Below are 18,795 nucleotides of genomic sequence, written 5' to 3'. Positions count from 1 at the left end.
TTGTTACACAGGTTTATGTGTGCCATGGTGGTTTGCTGTGTTTATTGACTCATCCACATTAATAGGAAGAATCAATATTGTGAAAATGACCATACTGTCCAAAGTAATTTGTAGATTCAGTGCTATTCCCACCAAGCTACCCTTGACATTCTTTACAGAATTAGAAAAAATGATTTTAAATCTCATATGGAATCAAAGAAGGCCCCATATAGCCAAAGCAATCCTAAGCAGAAAGAACAAAATTGTAGCATCATGCTACCTTACTTCAAACTATACTGCAAGGCTGCAGTAACCAAAACAGCATGGTACTGGTACCAAAACAGACATATAAAACAACGGAGCAGAACAGAGATTTCAGACATAACATCACACATCTACAACCATCTGATCTTTGACAAACCTGACAAAAACAAGCAATGAAGAAAGAATCTCCTATTCAGTAAATGGTGCTGGAAAAACTAGCTAGCCATATACAGAAAACTGAAACTAGACCCCTTTTTTATACCTTATATAAAAATTAATTCAAGATGGATTAAAGATTTAAATGTAAAACCCAAAACTATAAATACTTGAGAAGAAAACTTAGGCAATACCATTCAGGACATGGGCATGGGTAAAGACTTTATGACAAAAATGCCAAAGCAATTGCAGCAAAAGCTAAAACTGGCAAATGGGATCTAATTAAACCAAAGAGCTTCTACATAGCAAATTTTATTTGAATTCTAATCCAAGTTTTTTGTACACACATGAGGACTGTCAAATTGCAGTTGCCCAAAATAACTTGCGATTTGTCTCATTTGTTTATGCAGACATAAAAATAAAATGTTCGTGATCACAAGTGTCTACATACTTGCATGTATCTAAGTGTGTAAATTTTTGCTGCCTATGATAGAATTAGTCAATAGCACATGTGCTCTCAGTGGTTAAATTCTATAAAACTGGTGAAAAGTAAAGTTTGAGAACCTGCATTTTCACAGAGACTATCAAAGCATAATTTCCAAAATTGACAAATGAAAATATCTAAAATGTTTAGTAAGGGAGAAAATTTGTCTTTAATATAAAATTCTATTTTTGCTACAAAAATGGCCCTAATTAAATTAGTTTTAGAATAAACATGGGGATAATTTTGAATGTATTGGTAGAAATATAATCTTACATAGTAGCCCCGATAAATGCATTTTATTGTACTCAATGGAATACAATTGACTGCTATACAGTTAATGGAGAAAATGGACACATTAATCTATGTCTATATATCATTTTGTTCAGTGCTTGTGCAGGGTGCTGTGGGAACACAAGTGATGGTCACCTATACCCAACTGGGTGTTGTAGAATGTAGCTTGAAGTAGATTATGAAAGTGAGAGATTTAGCTAAAGGAAGAAAGGGGGAGTAGAGAAAATGGTGACTCAAGCAGAGGGAAGCATCCCAGATGATGCCATGAAGGTACTATGGAGCATGACAAGGCTAAGGAAAGCAAGCTGGTTATACCTAAAACATAGGTTGCGTGGATCAGTGTGGAGGAGTTGATGCTAGAAGATAGAGAGTAGACAGATGTAGTGTGTTAACAAAAGAAATTTGAATTTATGTTGCATCAATGGGAAAATAAGGCAGAGGCTGATAGTACACAACCCAAATCTTTCTTCTTCTTGGGTCACAGCTTGACTGTATTGCAGCCTCACTCAGAACAAGATGTAGCCATATGACTGAGTTCCAGTAATGAAAAGTAGCACTGATAGGTGCCTCTCCTATTGGCAATATTCTGAATAAGCTTGGCTATCATGTGTTGAAGATGTTAGAGCCTATATCAGCCTGATTGCTGCCAGCATAACACTTGATATAAAAGATGACATTACCAATGCTTGGGTCGTGACAGCTGGGTCTAATTGTTAAAATAGTTTGGGCAATCCTAAATTGGGAATAAATTAAAGAATAGTAATCTGGGTTGTATTATAATCTGGTTTATATTTGGGAGCAATATCTTTGACAGGAAGGATAAGTATGAAAGGAGTCATTTAGGAGGCTACTGTAGATAATCCAGATTTGAGGTGGTGAGGACTTGGACCATGGAAGATGGTTAGAGAGTTATATCTAGCCCCTCCCTTCCACCCTCCCTCCGTCCCTCCTCCCTTCCTCCCTTCCTCCCTCCCTCCCTTCCTCCCTCCCTCCCTCCCTCCCTCCCTCCCTCCCTCCCTTCCTTCCTTCCTTTCTTCCTTCCTTGCTTCCTTATTTTTTTCCTTTACTTCTTTTTATATCTCAGGTGATGTTGTAGACATAGGCCAAGTAAAAAAGCAATGGCAATTGAGATAAGTGGGAAATTCACAAACCCAAGACCTTTAGTAGGTAAATCTGTAAGAGCTGGTGAATGATTGGATGTGGTGGATGAATAACAAGAAGAATTTTAGAATGACGTGCAAGCCTCTGGCTTCAATAATTGGTTAGATACGGTGTAGGGAATTTAGAGGAAAAGCATTGTTTAGGAGGAACAGTAAAAATGTTCAATATTAAGCATGTTGCCCTTGATTTGGCTATAAGTCACTGAGGAACCAAGCAGGATATCTGAAAGATAATTATATTTGGAGTTCAAGCAGGAGGTCTGGGATGTTGGCAATTTTTCACAGTCATCCTTGTATGAAGCAATAAAAACTAGGTGATGAGATGGTACAGGTCCTCAGACTGGTGACGGGAAATAAAAATTTAAAGATAAGCAGAATAAAAAGAGATAACATCAGAGAGTGAGAAGAAGAGAACAGGGAGATTAGAAGGAGAGCAGAATAGCATGGTAGTAATCCCCAAAGCTGAAGAGAGAAGTTTAAGATCCACAATTCCGCAGACAAATTAAGATAAGGACTAAGAGTAATGCATTTGATAATACATCAAGGAGGTTATGGTTGACTTTATAAAGGGCAACTGGAACGAAATGCTGGTGACGAAGGCTGATTGCAGTGTATTGAGCAATAAATGGATGGAAATGGACACCAAACGTACAGATACCTCTTTTAAGCAGCTAATGATCGGGCAATAACTACAGAGGAATATCGCATCAAGAAGAGATGGATTTTTTTTTTTTTTTTTTTGCTTTGGATTGAAAACCTGTTATCATGATAGTGCTATACAAGTAAGAGAAGAATCCCTAAACTCATGGGAGAAGAAAGGCAAATAGATTAAATTTGGGTAGGTAGTGCTGCCTCTTCCTCTTCTGAGAGAGAAGAAAGTGCAAAATGTAAATGTATTCAGATTATGGAGCAAGACCCCCTTTGATGGCTTCTCTTTTCTGTGACATAGAAAATTTAGTCATTTGCCGTGAGAGGGAAGGCAATGTGGTAGTGGATTTTGACCTTAAGGAAGAAGTTTGGAGAAACCCCTTCAGAGTAGTGGGAAAGCACACTGACTAGGACCTAAACTGGATTTTTAGGTCGCATCCAGGACCCAGGCAGAGTTGGATACCAAGCCTTTGCAGGGGCACCTGACTCCTCTCCTGTGTGATTTTTTTCTACCCTTGGTAGGATAGTTGCGATCCATTGGCAGAACAGTCATCTGATTGCTTCAATCCAGGATTGAGGCTCACAGAGCTTTGTTGATGAATGAATAATGTAGCAAAATATGTAAGTAATGATGAGTGAGATCTCTGCTAAAATGTCATGTGTGAATGTAGCTATTAATTTTGGCCTGTAAGTTACATTAGATTGTGTTATATGCAGTGTGGAAATAATGCATTAACACATAGTATGAAAATTTAGGATCAAAGAGGCAAAAGAGAAAAGCCTGCCTTAATGATTGACTTTCAGTGTGAGAAGCTTGACTTAAAATATAAAGGTCTTTCCAGTGTATTTTACTACGCTCTTTACAGTGTCTTTACGAGCTGTTCTAGACAACCGTTTATCTGCTTAGCACATCTTCCAGAAGACAGTAGTTAATTCTATCCTGACATACTGGTTTGCCTTCTTATGAAAACAGCCTAACATCTTGAACTTGAAATGGTGATAACATATTCTCATTTTTCGCATGTTATGGGTTTTATTTGGCTCCACTTTGCTCTTAGGAGGGAATGAAGCACCAGAGGGAATACACACATATATTTGAAAAATTTTCTCTTGGCTTCCTTAGTTAACCTACTGCTTGTGATACAAAATCATTGTATCTGATTTAAAATTGTTAGAGTGCAAAACCTCAAAATCATAAGGAACACGATGCTAAATTTAAACTGGGAAAGTACTTTACTATCAGAGAAATATTGTATTTTGTTCTCTTAGTAATAATAGAAAGTGGCATGTCTTTGCCACTAGCTGACTTTTTTGTGTTGCTTTTCTTGCCAATAGCCACAGGGTTGTATGTTGATCCTGATGGATGGTGACACATATTGGTAATTATGTTGATGTGAATTCTCTTGACCCCTCTCTTCATGGATAGGGTGTAGGGTGGGATTTTTTTTTTTTTTTTTTTTTTTTTAGTTTTAGCTACGTGCCAAACTAAATATTACATACTTACTTAGTGATTTATGTGAGAGTCTTTTCACATTTGTGCTGTGATGGCTTAGTGTTTTTTGTGCTGAAAAGTATATTTATGAACACGTATCTGCATATGTATAGGTGGGTATGTATGTTTTGGGGCTAACATCCTAACGTTAACAAATTACTACAATTGATAAAAATAATTGAGTGGTTATTGAGCATTTCTGTGGCAGTTTCTGTGCTCTATAAATTATATATGATAGAATTCCAGCCTCAAAATAAGCTTGATAGTTCAACTTTATCGATGCAGAAGCTAAGACTCAGCTATTGTAACTTGTCAAGGATATATACCATTAGGTAGATGAGCCAGAGATGACCCTAAAGCCCAGATTTCAAACACACACTCAACAATTATTTTTAAATTTTTCTTAAAAAAGCTTGTAAGAGGCCGGGCGTGGTGGCTTAAGCCTATAATCCCAGCACTTTGGGAGGCCGAGGCAGGTGGATCATGAGGTCAAGAGATGGAGACCATCCTGGTCAATATGGTGAAACCCTGTCTCTACTAAAAAAAAAAAATACAAAAATTAGCTGGGCATGGTGGCGTGTGCCTGTAATCCCAGCTACTCAGGAGGCTGAGGCAGGAGAATTGCCTGAACCCAGGAGGCAGAGGTTGCAGTGAGCCTAGATCGCGCCATTGCACTCCAGCCTGGGTAAACAAGAGCGAAACTCCGTCTCTAAAAAAAAAAAAAAAAAAAAAGCTTGTAAGAGTGAGTGCAGTTAATTAAGCAAAGAGAATATATTTCCACTTTCAAACAGTATATATTTGAATTTCATAATCTATGGCATTAAATGGCAAAGCTTTTTTTAACACTTGTCTGTACTAATTCATTTCATTAACTGTTCTTTAGGAAACAGCTGTAATTGTAGGTATGCTTAAAGCTATATTCTTTGCTTTCCCATTGTTGTATAGATTATTTGATATTTAGTTTATATGTGCCATTTATATTTGCTTTTTATGTACATGAACAGAGATGAGGAAATTGTAGATGGGAACCAAAAGTCAGTTAGCGTTAAATATTATCTAATCAATTTAACTATTATGTTGAAGGTTATTGTATGGAATTCTAAGATCTTCAAGAAACAGTTACTTTCTAAAAGAAAAGCTAGTAAGAAATAATACTTATTATGTGAGGCTAATCAATGGAATATTTCACAGTGAACTCTGATTCACAACACTGGCTGTTTTAGATGTGGAAATAAAAAAAATAAGGGAATAGGGTCTCTACCTTCTGAGTGGAAAGAATGAGATGTGACTGTCACAAACAATGTTCTGCTAAAAAGGGGGAAAACCGCTTTGTTATACTGGCACTAAACTAAGCATTTCTGGTTTTTCTGTTGAATTTAATATTCTCAAAACTCTGTGAAGAAGGTATTATTGTACCCATTTTAAGTGAGGAAATTGAAATTTAGAGATTATAGTCAAGATCATAGGGTAGCAGCAGAATTTGACTCTAAAGCCTGTGCTCTTGACCCTACGTCATGCCATCGTCCCAGGATTATATGAAAGAAGCGTTTCTTGATAAGAATTGGTTATTCTGTCTTCAGCCCCATTAGAAGTATTCTAGTTTGCTAGGCAATCACCTCTGCCTGCCACACTAAAGATTCATAAAGATGCATAAAGACTCATGCACTGATTTTTATCAGCTGATGCATTTGCCTTCTGTATCCCCTGATTCTAGATTTGCAAAGCCGTCTTTAGACAATAACTTCATTTTCACTATATATGTTTCTTATTAGGTAAAGAATACGTAAATCATTTATATGAGTGAAATTTAGGATTGTCTTTATGCAACAGTGTTTTGTACATTAGGTAATGTATGTCAGCTTTTCTTTACCTTATCACCCCCACATTGCACGGCAATGTTTTTATACCTGAAAAGGTAAGAACCAGCTTCTGAACCACAATGATAATCATGTAGTCAAAACCCCTGTGAAGGTTGGCCTGCACCAAACTGCCACTTTTAATTTCTCTTCTTAATACACCACGCAATAATTTTTTTTTTTTTTGAGATGGAGTTTCGCTCTTGTTACCCAGGCTGGAGTGCAATGGCACGATCTCGGCTCACCGCAACCTCCGCCTCCTGGGTTCAGGCAATTCTCCTGCCTCAGCCTCCTGAGTAGCTGGGATTACAGGCACGCACCACCATGCCCAGCTAATTTTTTGTGTATATATATATATATATATATATATATATATATATTTTTTTTTTTTTTAGTAGAGACGGGGTTTCATCATGTTGATGGTCTCGATCTCTTGACCTCGTGATCCACCCGCCTTGGCCTCCCAAAAAGCTGGGATTACAAGCGTGAGCCACTGCGCCTGGCCTGCACAATAATTTTGAAAAGAAACCTGAGACAGTTGTTCATCGTTGTTAGTTGAAAAAACAAATCACAGATGTGTGAGAAAGAAAGAATACAGAGAATTATACTTGGAGTCAGAAAAGCAAGAACCAAAACTTACAAGCTTTATTTAGATTCAATTATTTTAATCATCTGCTCTCCAAATTGGAATTTCCCACGACACTGAGAAGTTCTTTGCTGATAACATACCTAAAAATGTTATTATGGGAACCGAGCCCCCCTTAAAACTGATAATTTAATTTCTGAAGTTGGCAAATTCCATAGAAAATATTACACACTTGCTTGTCAAGTTTATTTGCTGGAAAAAAAAACTCTCCAAAGAAAATAAAGTTCAAGATGACATCGAAGAGAATTTTTCTTAAATGAGGTTAATGATGTTTGATATGGATTTACTTTACATTCTCCAATTATAAATGAATTATAAATGATTTGTACCTACTCCTCCCTCCACCTCCAAAATTGGAAAGAAAACAGTAAAGAAAAATAGTTGAGTTGCACATACTGGGCTATTTTTATTTCAATTGATCAAATAGATAGTATGTTAGATGGATAGTACAATAAATAATTAGAATTATCTCTAAACAGACAAAATTTTAACCCTAATCCTCATTCCCCCCACCCCCCCGCAAAATTAAAACTGAATTAAGCTTCTTGGCAGGTGTAGGCAATGGTAGATAGTGGTGAAGAGATCATAAGCTTCCTTATTTAATAACTGTATCACCTTAACTGAGTTCCTTTCAACATCTGTAGGTCTCAGTTTTCTTACCTATTAGTAGCTAAGGCTGTTGTGATTTTCCTATAAATTAGTACTTGTAATGTGTTTAGATTAGTGCTTGGCTGTAGGGGACTGCTAAAATATATTTTTTTTCACCAAGAGAAATTGTTACCCTTAATTAGAAATAGAAGTGAAAGGAAAATTATGCAGTAATTCTTTTTTGAGATAATTAGCAAAATGTCAGGGACAGATGGACTGGAAACAATGGAAAAACATCTTTTACTGATGCTTCTCTGTGATCATGTATTGGATGCTATAGTGGCAAAGCATTTCCTGGTTGGAAAAATTATCCTTGTCCTTTCTTCTGCTTTTTATTTAAGAAACGGATGGTGGCCGGGCATGGTGGCTCACGCCTATAATCCCAGCACTTTGGGATGCCAAGGCGGGAGGATCACGAGGTCAAGAGATTGAGACCATCCTGGTCAAAAAGGTGAATCTACTAAAAATCCAAAAATTAGCTGGGCATGGTGGCGCATGCCTGTAGTCCCAGCTACTCGGGAGGCTGAGGCAAGAGAAATGTTTGAACCCAGGAGGCGGAGGTTGTGGTGAGCTGAGATCGTGCCATTGCACTCCAGCCTGGGTAACAAGAGCAAAACTCCATCTTGAAAAAAAAAAGCAAAAAGAAACTGGATGGCTTTTTTTTTCGGGAGCTTTTGTAGTCTATATGCTTTTTTAAAATTGCATTTTAGATTTTGGGGTACACGTGAAGCACATGCAAGATAGTTACATAGGTACACACTTGGCAGTGTGATTTGCTGCCTTCCTCCCCTTCACCTATATCTAGCATTTCTCCCCATGCTGTCTCTCCCCAACTCCCCACCCCCTGCTGTCCCTCCCCTATTCCCTCTAACAGACCCCAGTGTGTAGTGCACCCCTCCCTGTGTCCATGTGTTCTCATTGTTCAACACCCGCCTATGAGTGAGAACATGCGGTGTTTGATTTTCTGTTCTTGTGTCAGTTTGCTGAGAATGATGGTCTACAGGTTCATCCATGTCCCTACAAAGGACATGAACTCATCGTTTTCGATGGCTGCATAATATTCCATGGTGTATATGTGCCACATTTTCCCTGTCTAGTCTATCATCGATGGGCATTTGGGTTGGTTCCAGGTCTTTGCTATTGTAAACAGCACTGCAATGAACATTCCTGTGCATGTGTTCTTATAGTAGAACGATTTATAATCCTTTGGATATATACAGAATAATGGGATTGCTGAGTCAAATGGAATTTCTATTTCTAGGTCCTTGAGGAATCACCACACTCTTCCACAATGGTTGAACTAATTTACACTCCCACCAGCAGTGTAAAAGTGTTCCTATTTCTCCACATCCTCTCCAGCATCTGTTGTCTCCAGATTTTTTAATGATTGCCATTCTAACTGGCATGAGATGGTATCTCAATGTGGTTTTGATTTGCATTTCTCTAATGACCAGTGATGATGAGCATTTTTTCATGTTTGTTGGCCTCATGTATGTCTTCTTTTGTAAAGTGTCTGTTCATATCCTTTGCCTACTTTTGAATGGGCTTGTTTGTTTGTTTGTTTTTGTATATCTGTTTTAGTTCTTTGTAAATTCTGGATATCAGCCCTTTGTCAGATGGGTGAACTGCAAAAACTTTTTTCCCATGCTGTTGGTTGCTGATTCACTCTAGTGACTGTTTCTTTTGCCGTGCAGAAGCTGTGGAGTTTGATTAGGTTCCATTTGTCTATTTTGGATTTTGCTGCCAATGCTTTTGGTGTTTTGGTCATGCCTACTCCTATGTCCTGAATGGTTTTGCCTAGATTTTCTTCTAAGGTTTTCATGGTGTTAGGTCTTATGTTTAAGTCTTTAATCCATCTGGAGTTAATTTTAGTGTAAGGTGTCAGGAAGGGGTCCAGTTTCTGCTTTCTGCAGGGGAGATACCATGATCACATAAAATATTTTTTTAACCTTCTCTCCCCTTCTGAATTCATGGTTGAGGCCACTATAACAAAAAGTTAACAAGAGAAAGTCACACAAACATATTATGTTACAGGGAGGTTTTCTAAGAAAATAAAGACCTGAAGAAACAGTTAAACAGAAGTTGATTTTTTTTTAAGTAGGTTTGATGTAAAATGGAGAGTCACAGAGAAATATGATAGTACAAAGGGGGTATGAACTAAATGTAACAAACTGGGACACAGTGAGCAAGGCCAGTTTATTCAGATTCGTCTCTGTATCCCCTTATCTTTGCAGAAAAGGATATGTTTTTCCTTATTCAGATTCCTCTCTGCATCCCCTTATCTTTGCAGAAAAGGATATTTTTTTTCCTTATTCAGATTCCTCTCTGCATCCTCTTATCTTTGCAGAAAAGGATATTTTTTTCCTCCCCGTATAAGAAGGGTACCTCTCACATGAGGGTCTTCTGACTTGCTTCAGGAAAAGGCCAGAAAATCCTTCCTAAATTTCATGACCTGCTTCAGGGGAGAAGGGCAGGAAAAGGTCAGAGAGACCTTACTTCTGTCATCTTTTTCAAATTCCTTTAGCTTAAAATATTCAATATGCCAAGGTGCTATCTTTTGGAGTGCCCTGAACTTTATCAGTACATAGAAAATGTTCCACTAAATGTGAGATCCATGGCTCATGGCTTTCTTTCATTGAGAACTGTACAGAATTTGTCTTTGATTTTCACTTCTCAGCACCACTTTGCAAGAATTCATCATGACAGTGTCTATGCAGTGGCACTGTGGCTCAGCTGTGTTTATGACTGACTCCACCTCAGCACTCTCCTCTACCCCCATCATCCTCCATTTCCATATTAAGATTCTGTATCACCCTTTCAAACACCACTTCAAAGGTGCTTCTCTGTGAAGTGTTCACTATTTCTCTCACTTGCTTCTTTAAAGGTTGTGTTAGTTTCCTATGGCTACTGTAATAAGCTCATATACATTTGATGGCTTAAACAACAGAAATTTATCCTTTCATGTGTCTAGAGGTCAGAAATTAAGTTATGGGCTGGTCTGCACACCTTCTGGAGGCTGTAGTGGAGAAAACTTCCCTTGTTTTTTGTTTTGCTTTGTTTCTATTTTATTTATTTTTCAATTTATTTCTCTTTTTATTATTATTTTATTTTTCTTTTTTATTGCATTTTAGGTTTTGGGGTACATGTGAAGAACATGCAAGATAGTTGCATAGGTACACACATGGCAGTGTGATTTGCTGCCTTCCTCCCCTTCACCTATATCTGGCATTTCTCCCCATGCTATCTCTCTCCAACTCCCTACCCCTTGCTGTCCCTCACCTATTTCCACCCAACAGACCCCCGTGTGTGATGCTCTCCTCCCTGTGTCCATTTGTTTAAGCCATCAAATGTATATTGATGGGTGTTCTCATTGTTTAATACCCGCCTATGAGTGAGAACATGCGGTGTTTGATTTTCTGTTCTTGTTTCGTCTCCTATTGGCTCCTGGCATTCCTTGTCTTATGCAGGTAGCATTACCCCAGTCTTCCAAGAGCAGCATCTTGAAATCTCTCTCTGCCGGTGTTCACATCACCTTCTCCTCTACCAGCGTAATCTCCTTCTACCTTTTTCTTATAACAGTTGTGATTGGATTGAGAACTCACTTATTCCAAGAAATTCTCCCCAATTTACTTTAATCACATCTGCAAAGCCCCCTTTCCCTTATAAGGCAAAATTTCCAGATTCCAGGGATTAGTGACTGCTACTTTGGATGGCCATTATTCAGATTACTTTATAAGGGTTTCCTACTTTGAATCTACAATTTTTGTTGATACTTTTCTAATGGCACTAACATCATTTAAAAAAATTATACATGTCACATTTGTTCTCACCTATTAGACTGTGAGTTGGCTAAAAAGAAAAAGGTGTGCCTTTTTCTGTGTCTGCTTTTTTTTTTTTTTAAATCCTCTGTAGTAACAAATTCAGAGACTTGCACATAGGTAACCCTCTATCAACATTTGCTAAATTAAATTCAATAAATTTTACAAATGTTACTCATGGTGACTAGTAGTATTGAAAATGTCGAGATTTCTCATCTGTCAATGTATACAAAGGCTGGGTTTCTGCCATATTCAGGTGCTAAGCTTTGGGGGTTTCCAATATAAGATAAGGTTTTGTTTTTGTTTTTGTTTTTGTTTTTGTTTTTGTTTTGAGACGAAGTTTCTCTCTTGTCTCCCGGGCTGCAGTGCAATAGCACAGTCTCAGCTCACTGCAACCTCCGCCCACTTGGATTCAAGCCATTCTCCTGCCCAGCCTCCCCGGTAGCTGAGATTACAGGTGCCTGCCACCATGCCTGGCTAATTTTTGTAGTTTTAATAGAGATGGGATTTCACCATGTTGGCTAGGCTGATCTTGAACTCCTAACCTCAGTTGATCCACCCATCTCAGCCTCCCAAAGTGCTGGGATTACAGGCATGAGCCACTTCACCCCACCAAGATAAGTTTCTTATATGCAGAGAGTTCACAGCCTAGCTGAGGAGAAGGAGATATTTAAAAACTATTAAAAAATGTGAGAATGCTAAACATACAATGGGAAAACTCAAGAAAAGTGCTCCCTTGGGAGAAGTAGTATTTCCAAGCACAGTTGTGCCTAAAATTATAGAAGTTATATCTAGTTTATATATTTCTAATCAGTAACTACTAAAATCTTGATTAATAGACTTTGAATATAATTAATCAGAAATGTGCATGATATATTATTAACTTTAAAATTTTAGTGACAAAGATCCTAGCTCTTTGAGATATTATACAGAATAAAAGCCTCTACACTTTTCTTTCCTAAAAAAATGTACTTTTGTATATTTTCTTGTTCTTTTCTGAGATGATAGGCAAGCGTTTTTTGTCTTGGTGGTTTGATTTATTTCTACCTACTCTCACTTTAAAACAACTATTATGCCCTTGAAGGAGAGGAGACCTGTCTTACAGTTTCTTCTCTGCCTTCTGCAGCCATCCTCTAGTGCAGATCTAAGTGGCATGAGATTGCTTTCATCTCTCTTATCATGAGCTTTTGATAATAGTCCCTCGCATATGGATAAATAGCAGCACTTCTCTCATGATAAACCCTTAGAATTCTGTATTCCTAGAGTCTGAAGGGCATCAAAGTTTAGCTCAGACAGGCCACTTTGGTTATGGGAATTACAGTCTAGTTTTTTTGTATGTTCATATGTGATACTTTTGTCTCCCAATAACTTATTTCTAAGTGTATACATAAAAAGAATAGCTTTTTAATCTGTGGCTTTTGAACTTACTAGAATCACTGCATCTTGATTTTTGCTAGATTTTATAATATTTCTCTTAAGGAGATCTTTTATTCTTGTCTCTCAGTGACTTAAACTTCTCACATGAATCTAGATAATTATAAAATCAATGAACCTATTTTCTTTTGAATATTTTTAAACATTCATGAGGATACTTGAGATGGATAATAAAATCTTTTATCATCTCATCCCTGAAAATAACTTATATTTTTGAACAGTGACTAACTGCTACACAATACACTGTGTCCTAGGTGCACTACAGAAGATAATTGCTAAAGGTGCATTATACTGAAATTGTTTTAGGTGAATTGCAGGTGGTTCTTATGTTAAAGATGAGAATACTAAGGCTCAGAGAAGTTAAGTGATCCATCTAAGGCCATTTAGATTGAAAGTAAAAATATGAAATTGGGCACCATTTTTCCCATTTGTTATTTCATGTGACATCTATTTATTGAGTGCCTGCTATGTGATAGGCACATTTTTATACATTGGGGATACAAGAGTGAGTAGAAAAAGATATTGTCCCTTCCTTCAGAGGTTACAACAGAAGACGGGTGTGGGTGCATTATTCAGTTCGTCATATGAGTAAATGTAAAATTTCATCTGTAATATGTGTTAGGAAGAAAGGAACATAATTGTCTTTTAGGAGGATTAGAGGCATGCCTAGAGAGGAAACACAGATGGCTGTCCAGGAAGAAGCTCTTTAAAGGTGACAATGAAAAGGAGTTCAGAGGGTGTTCAAGGCAAGGGCATTGCTGTGAATTGAATTGTGTCTACCTAAAAATCATATTTTAAAGCCCTAAACTCCATTGTAATGGTATTTGGAGATTGGCCTTTCGGAGATACTTAAGTTTGAATGAGGTCATGAAGAGCCATCATGATGGGATCAGTGCCCTAACAAGAAATAAGGAAAGATACCTTAGAGTTTCCCCTCTCTCTCCCTCTCTCTCTCGATTTTCCCCCACACCCTGTGCACACACAAAGAGATCATGTAAGTGAGAACATACAGTGACATGGCAATCGCTTCCAAGTCAGAGAGGCCTCTCCAGAAACCAACCATGCCAGCACCCTGACCTTGGACTTTTAACCTGCAGAATTTTTTAGAAATTAGGTTCTGCTGTGTAAGCCACCCAGTCTGTGGTATTTTGTTATGGCAACCTAAGCTGACTAATGCATGTGTATGGAATATTCTGTATGAGAAGATACCTTGGGCTGTTTTGAGAGAAAGACAGCCAGTGTGAACAGTGCAGAGTGCAAGAGGTAGCATGGTTTGAAAGGAGCTGAGGAGCCAGATATGGCCAGTGCATGCATGGTCTTGGGAACCACTTTAGGAATATGGCTCTTTATGTTGAAAGCACTGGAAAATCACTGAAGAGCTCATGATTTGATACATTTGCATTCTGAGAAGATCATTCTGGCTGCTGTGCTGATGGGGATAGGATATAGGAATGGTGAGGAGCTTGGCAAGAGCCAGGAATGATTCCCAGGTTTCTGCTTTGCACAGTTTGAATTTGTTGAGGAGGGAATACTGAACAGGGAACAAAACTGGAGAGAAAGTTGGAAGACGTTGGAGAGTGTATAAACTCAAACTTGCCTTATTTATATCCCCAGTGATAATCTCCTGTAGGCCAGAAATAGGAGCAGATTTAAGGGGGTACATCAAAGGTTAATTTTACATGTGCTGATTTTGAGATAACCTTTAAATATGTAAGTAATGATTTCAAAACGGTAGTTAATATACTGGTTTGGAGATTTAAGAAGAGTTTAGGGCCAGATGTATATTTGTGGGTATTTGCTGCTTACATAAGAAAACTGTAAGCCAGCTAGAAATCTTTGCTTCTCTTTGACATTAAGATCTCCATTAGAGTATATTATCTGAATTGACTCAGAAATCTCACTGGCACAGCTTGGTGAAGCAAGTTCTGACCACTGGGGTTCAATCCCTGCTCTACCACTCATTAGCTCACTGATCTCAAGTTTTGGTTCTAATGAAGAAGACAGCATCAGTTTAACTTAATCAAGACATTGTTTGAGGATTAAATATGAAATATCTGTTTCTGAGTAGGTGATCAAAAACATCATAGTTTTTATTGGCACAACTTGATAGAAAACTTCAGTTTTAAGGCTCAGGGCTTATCTTTCCCTACCCTCTCCTTTCATTCTCTATCACACATTCCTTTCTCTACATGTTTCAATCTTTTTTTTTTTTTGACCTCTGAATTTTTTGTTGGCCTCCTGCTCCCCAAAGGGTCCCCGCTTCTGCTGGCTTCGTGTCTCAGAACTTTGGCGTCGTTGGTCTCAGACACCACTTTGCCATCCACTATCCGGTGGGTGGTGGTCTTTTGGATGGTTTGCCTGGAGTTGCTGCTGTCCAGGGCATCACCAAGATTGAAGTCCTCGCCATCTTCCAGCAGGTGGTGGCAGGTGGCGATCTCACCCTCCAGCTTGACCTTGATATTGGTACTCCTGGGCTTGGCACTGTCCCTCTGCCCGGGTCTGTGGCAGCTCTGACTCCAGGTACAGCAGGATCTTGTTGAGCTGCTCTATCTGCAGGGTGTAGCAGGCCTCCACCTCCCTCAGGCTGTGCTTCAAGCTAGCCTTCATATTTCTCAGGGAGTCCAGGTCAATCTCCAAGGACTGGACTGTATGTCTCAGCTCTGTGAGTGTCATCTCAGCAGCTCCAACCTCGGCGGACTGTGTGGTGACAACTGTGGTGTTCTCCTCAATCTGCTGAGACCAGTACTTGTCCAGCTCCTCTTGGTTGTTCTGAGCCAGCTAGTCATATTGGGCCCAGATGTCTGCCATGATCTTGGCAAGGTCCTGAGATTTGGGGGCTTCTACCTTCACACTTGACCCAGAGCTGGCAATCTGGGCTTGTAGACCTTTTACTTCCTCTTTGTGGTTCCTCTTCATAAGGAGCAGCTCCTCCTTGACAGCCTCGATCTCTGTCTCCAGCTGTAGCTGAGTGACATTGGTGTCATCAGTGACCTTGCGGAGCCCATGGATGCTGCTCTCCACAGACTGGCGCATGGCCAGCTCTGTCTCATGCTTGACTCTAAAGCCATCAGCAGCAAGATGGGCATTGCTTTGTCAACCTGCGGAACAATGCAGGCATTGTCCACAGTATTTGTGAAGATCAGAGCCCTCAGGTCCTTGATGGTCTTGAAGTAAGGTGGTCCCAGATTTTGCTCTCCAACTTCTGGTTCTCAGTCTCCAGGCTCCTCACTCTGTCCAGGTAGGATGTCAGGCGGTCGTTCAGGCTTTACATGGTCTCCTTCTCATTCTGGATGCCTCCCATTCCTGCCAGACCCCCAGCCATCCCTGCGGCCAGGCCCCAGGCCCCCATGCCACCCAAAGCTGGTGGAGCGGGACATGGAGATGAGGGAATCAGAGCCTCCGGCACCTGCATAGATGCTGGCCGTGCTGCTGACCCGCTGGGCACCATAGCTGGGTACCTGAGCACAGGGACCGGTAGTTAGTGGAGAAGGTGGAGCCAGTAGTGAAGCTCATGCTGCCGGGGAGAAGAACAAGAATAGGGGGCTCAGGCTTTGCCGACGACTGCGCGTTTCAATCTTCTCATATCTCCTTTCTTTCAACAGTGCCTCATCTCATACCACCCACTGGTTTTCCATGAGAAATTTTTCTCATGTTCTCTGGAGTTCCTGATCTGCTCATTTACATTAACATTTGAGCATGAGCAATGAGGATTCCAAATTAGTTAATCAGTTTTCTCTGTATATTTATAGCTGTGAATCAGAGCAAATATAGGATTTACTACCTCCCCATTTTAGTACTGTAAAAATGATTACAATTCAGACTTCCTGGTGTATCTTATCATTGTAATTATAATTTGTAATGCTTTAGCAGAACTCATATTTTTTATATGAGCCTTGAATTTTTTTTCTTTGTATAGATTTTTAATCTTCTAAACACTATTACACCACTTTCAACTTACACTGGGTGATTTTAGATTTTTATTTTTGTACTCCACCCTATCTTATTGGGTGTTTATAGAATTCTGCATACTGAGCATAGCTCCTCTTAGGCCTCTTGTTTTTGGCTCACACTGACATCCTCCTTAGGCACTCATTTCCTGTCTAATATACTCCCTATGCTCAGTTTTGTCTCCATCCTGCTAGCTCCTCACCTTTCCTATTCTATATTCCACATTGCTGCTCATGATTTTGTTCTAAAACATAACCTAGGCCACTTTTCTTTTTTTTGAGACAGAGTCTTACTCTGTCTCCCAGGCTGGAGTGCAGTGGCACGATCACAGCTCACTGCAACCTCTGCCTCCTGGGTTCAAGCTATTTTTTTGCCTCAGTCTACCCAGTAGCTGGGACTACAGTCATGCACCACCACACCAGGCTAATTTTTGTATTTTTTTTTTAGTAGAGACAGGGATTCACCGTGTTGGCCAGGATCTGCCTGCCTCTGCCTCCCAAAGTACTGGGATTAAAAGCATGAGCCACCGTGCTCAGCCGAGGCCACTTCTTTGATTAAAATCCTTTACAGTTCCTCCTTGGCTTCAGGATATAATCAAGATAATATTACAAGGCATACAGGTCCCTTTATTCCCAACCCTTGCCTCCTTCCTTGTTCCCATTTTCCTTTTCTTCCCATATTATTTCTACCATTCCAGATTTATAATGATATATAGTAGAAATGCAATAGGAAAAGATAAAGCAAGAAATAGTGAAAATAAATGTTAAGGGGCTGAAATGCCTAGTGTCCATGAAGCTCTTCATTGAAAAAGTGACGTTTTACTACGTAGGTGAAGGAACTGAGGGAGTGAGTTGTTTGGCTATCTGGGGGAATAGAAGCAGAGAGAAACAGTGCAAAGGTCCTGAAGTGGGTGCATCACTGGCATGTTTGAGCAGAGCCAAAAGGCCAGATGTCTCAAGAGGCGAATGGGGGAGGCACAGTAGTAGAAAGGGAAGAAAGTGGAATGAGTTTGTGCTGGCAAGTAGGTCAGAACAAGGGCTTTGGATTTTATATAAATGAGATGGGAAGAAATTAGTGGATTTTGGGCAGAGGAGTGGCATGGTTTGTTTTTTATACAGGAAGGATAACTGCCTGCTGAATTATAGGCTGTATAAAGATTAAAGGGCTGCAAATGTAGAAGCAGAGATAGATTTAAGAGGCTTTTGCAATAATCCAGGTAAAGTGGAATGTGTACTGGACCACAAGGGTAATAGCAGAAGTTGTTATAAATAGTAAACTCTGGAATTATTTTTCTTGTGGAGCCAACAGGATTTGCTGATGACATATGGGGTGGAGGGAGAGGGGTTAACAATGACTGCAAGGTTACTGACCTGAGCAGCTAGAAGTGTTGCATTGTAATTAATTGCAAAAAGGAAGACTGCAGATGAAGGAAGTTTTGGGGGGACTATCAGAACCCAAATGTGGAAATGTGAAGTTTCAGGTATTTATTAAACACCCTAGTAGAAAGATAGAGTAGAAAGTTAGACAAATGAGTCTGGACTTCAGGTTAAGGTTGGAGATATACCTTTGACAGTAATCACCAGAAAGGTGGTATTCAAAGCTGTGTGACTAGGTGAGTATGTGGGATGAATACATGGAAGTGAAAATGCTTCAATGACTGAGTTTAGGAGAACTCCCACATTCTAAGGTTGGAGGAATGAAGAGGAGTTAGCAAAGGAGTATGAGAAGGAAAAGCCAGAGAAGTAGGTAGAAAACCAAGAAAGTATATTGTCCTGGAAGCCAAGGGAAGAAAGCATTTCCAGGTAGAGGAATACTCACTGTGCCACATGCTGGGATGCATCAAGGATAATGATGGCTGAGAGTTGCATTTAGGAACATGGAGATTACCCGTGACTTGATAACAGTACTTTTTGTGGATTGGTAGAACGTCAAAACCTAATTGGCATGGGTTCAGGAGGCAAAGGAAGGGGA

The 18,795-nt window shown here is 39.4% G+C and overlaps 1 protein-coding gene and 1 pseudogene across 4 annotated transcripts in view; one reads left to right on the top strand and one right to left on the bottom strand.

Moving 5' to 3' along the window:
- Window positions 1–18,795, top strand: part of LOC103791793 (putative NBPF family member NBPF5) — a 77,684-nt gene that overhangs the window by 16,303 nt on the left and 42,586 nt on the right. The gene's annotated exons all lie outside the window — the stretch shown is intronic.
- LOC128931486 (keratin, type I cytoskeletal 18 pseudogene) lies at window positions 15,036–16,389 on the bottom strand (annotated as a pseudogene).

Source organism: Callithrix jacchus, chromosome 3 (genome assembly GCF_049354715.1).
Source record: "Callithrix jacchus isolate 240 chromosome 3, calJac240_pri, whole genome shotgun sequence".
NCBI lineage: Eukaryota > Metazoa > Chordata > Mammalia > Primates > Cebidae > Callithrix > Callithrix jacchus.
This window is presented reverse-complemented; position numbering and strand designations above follow the sequence as displayed.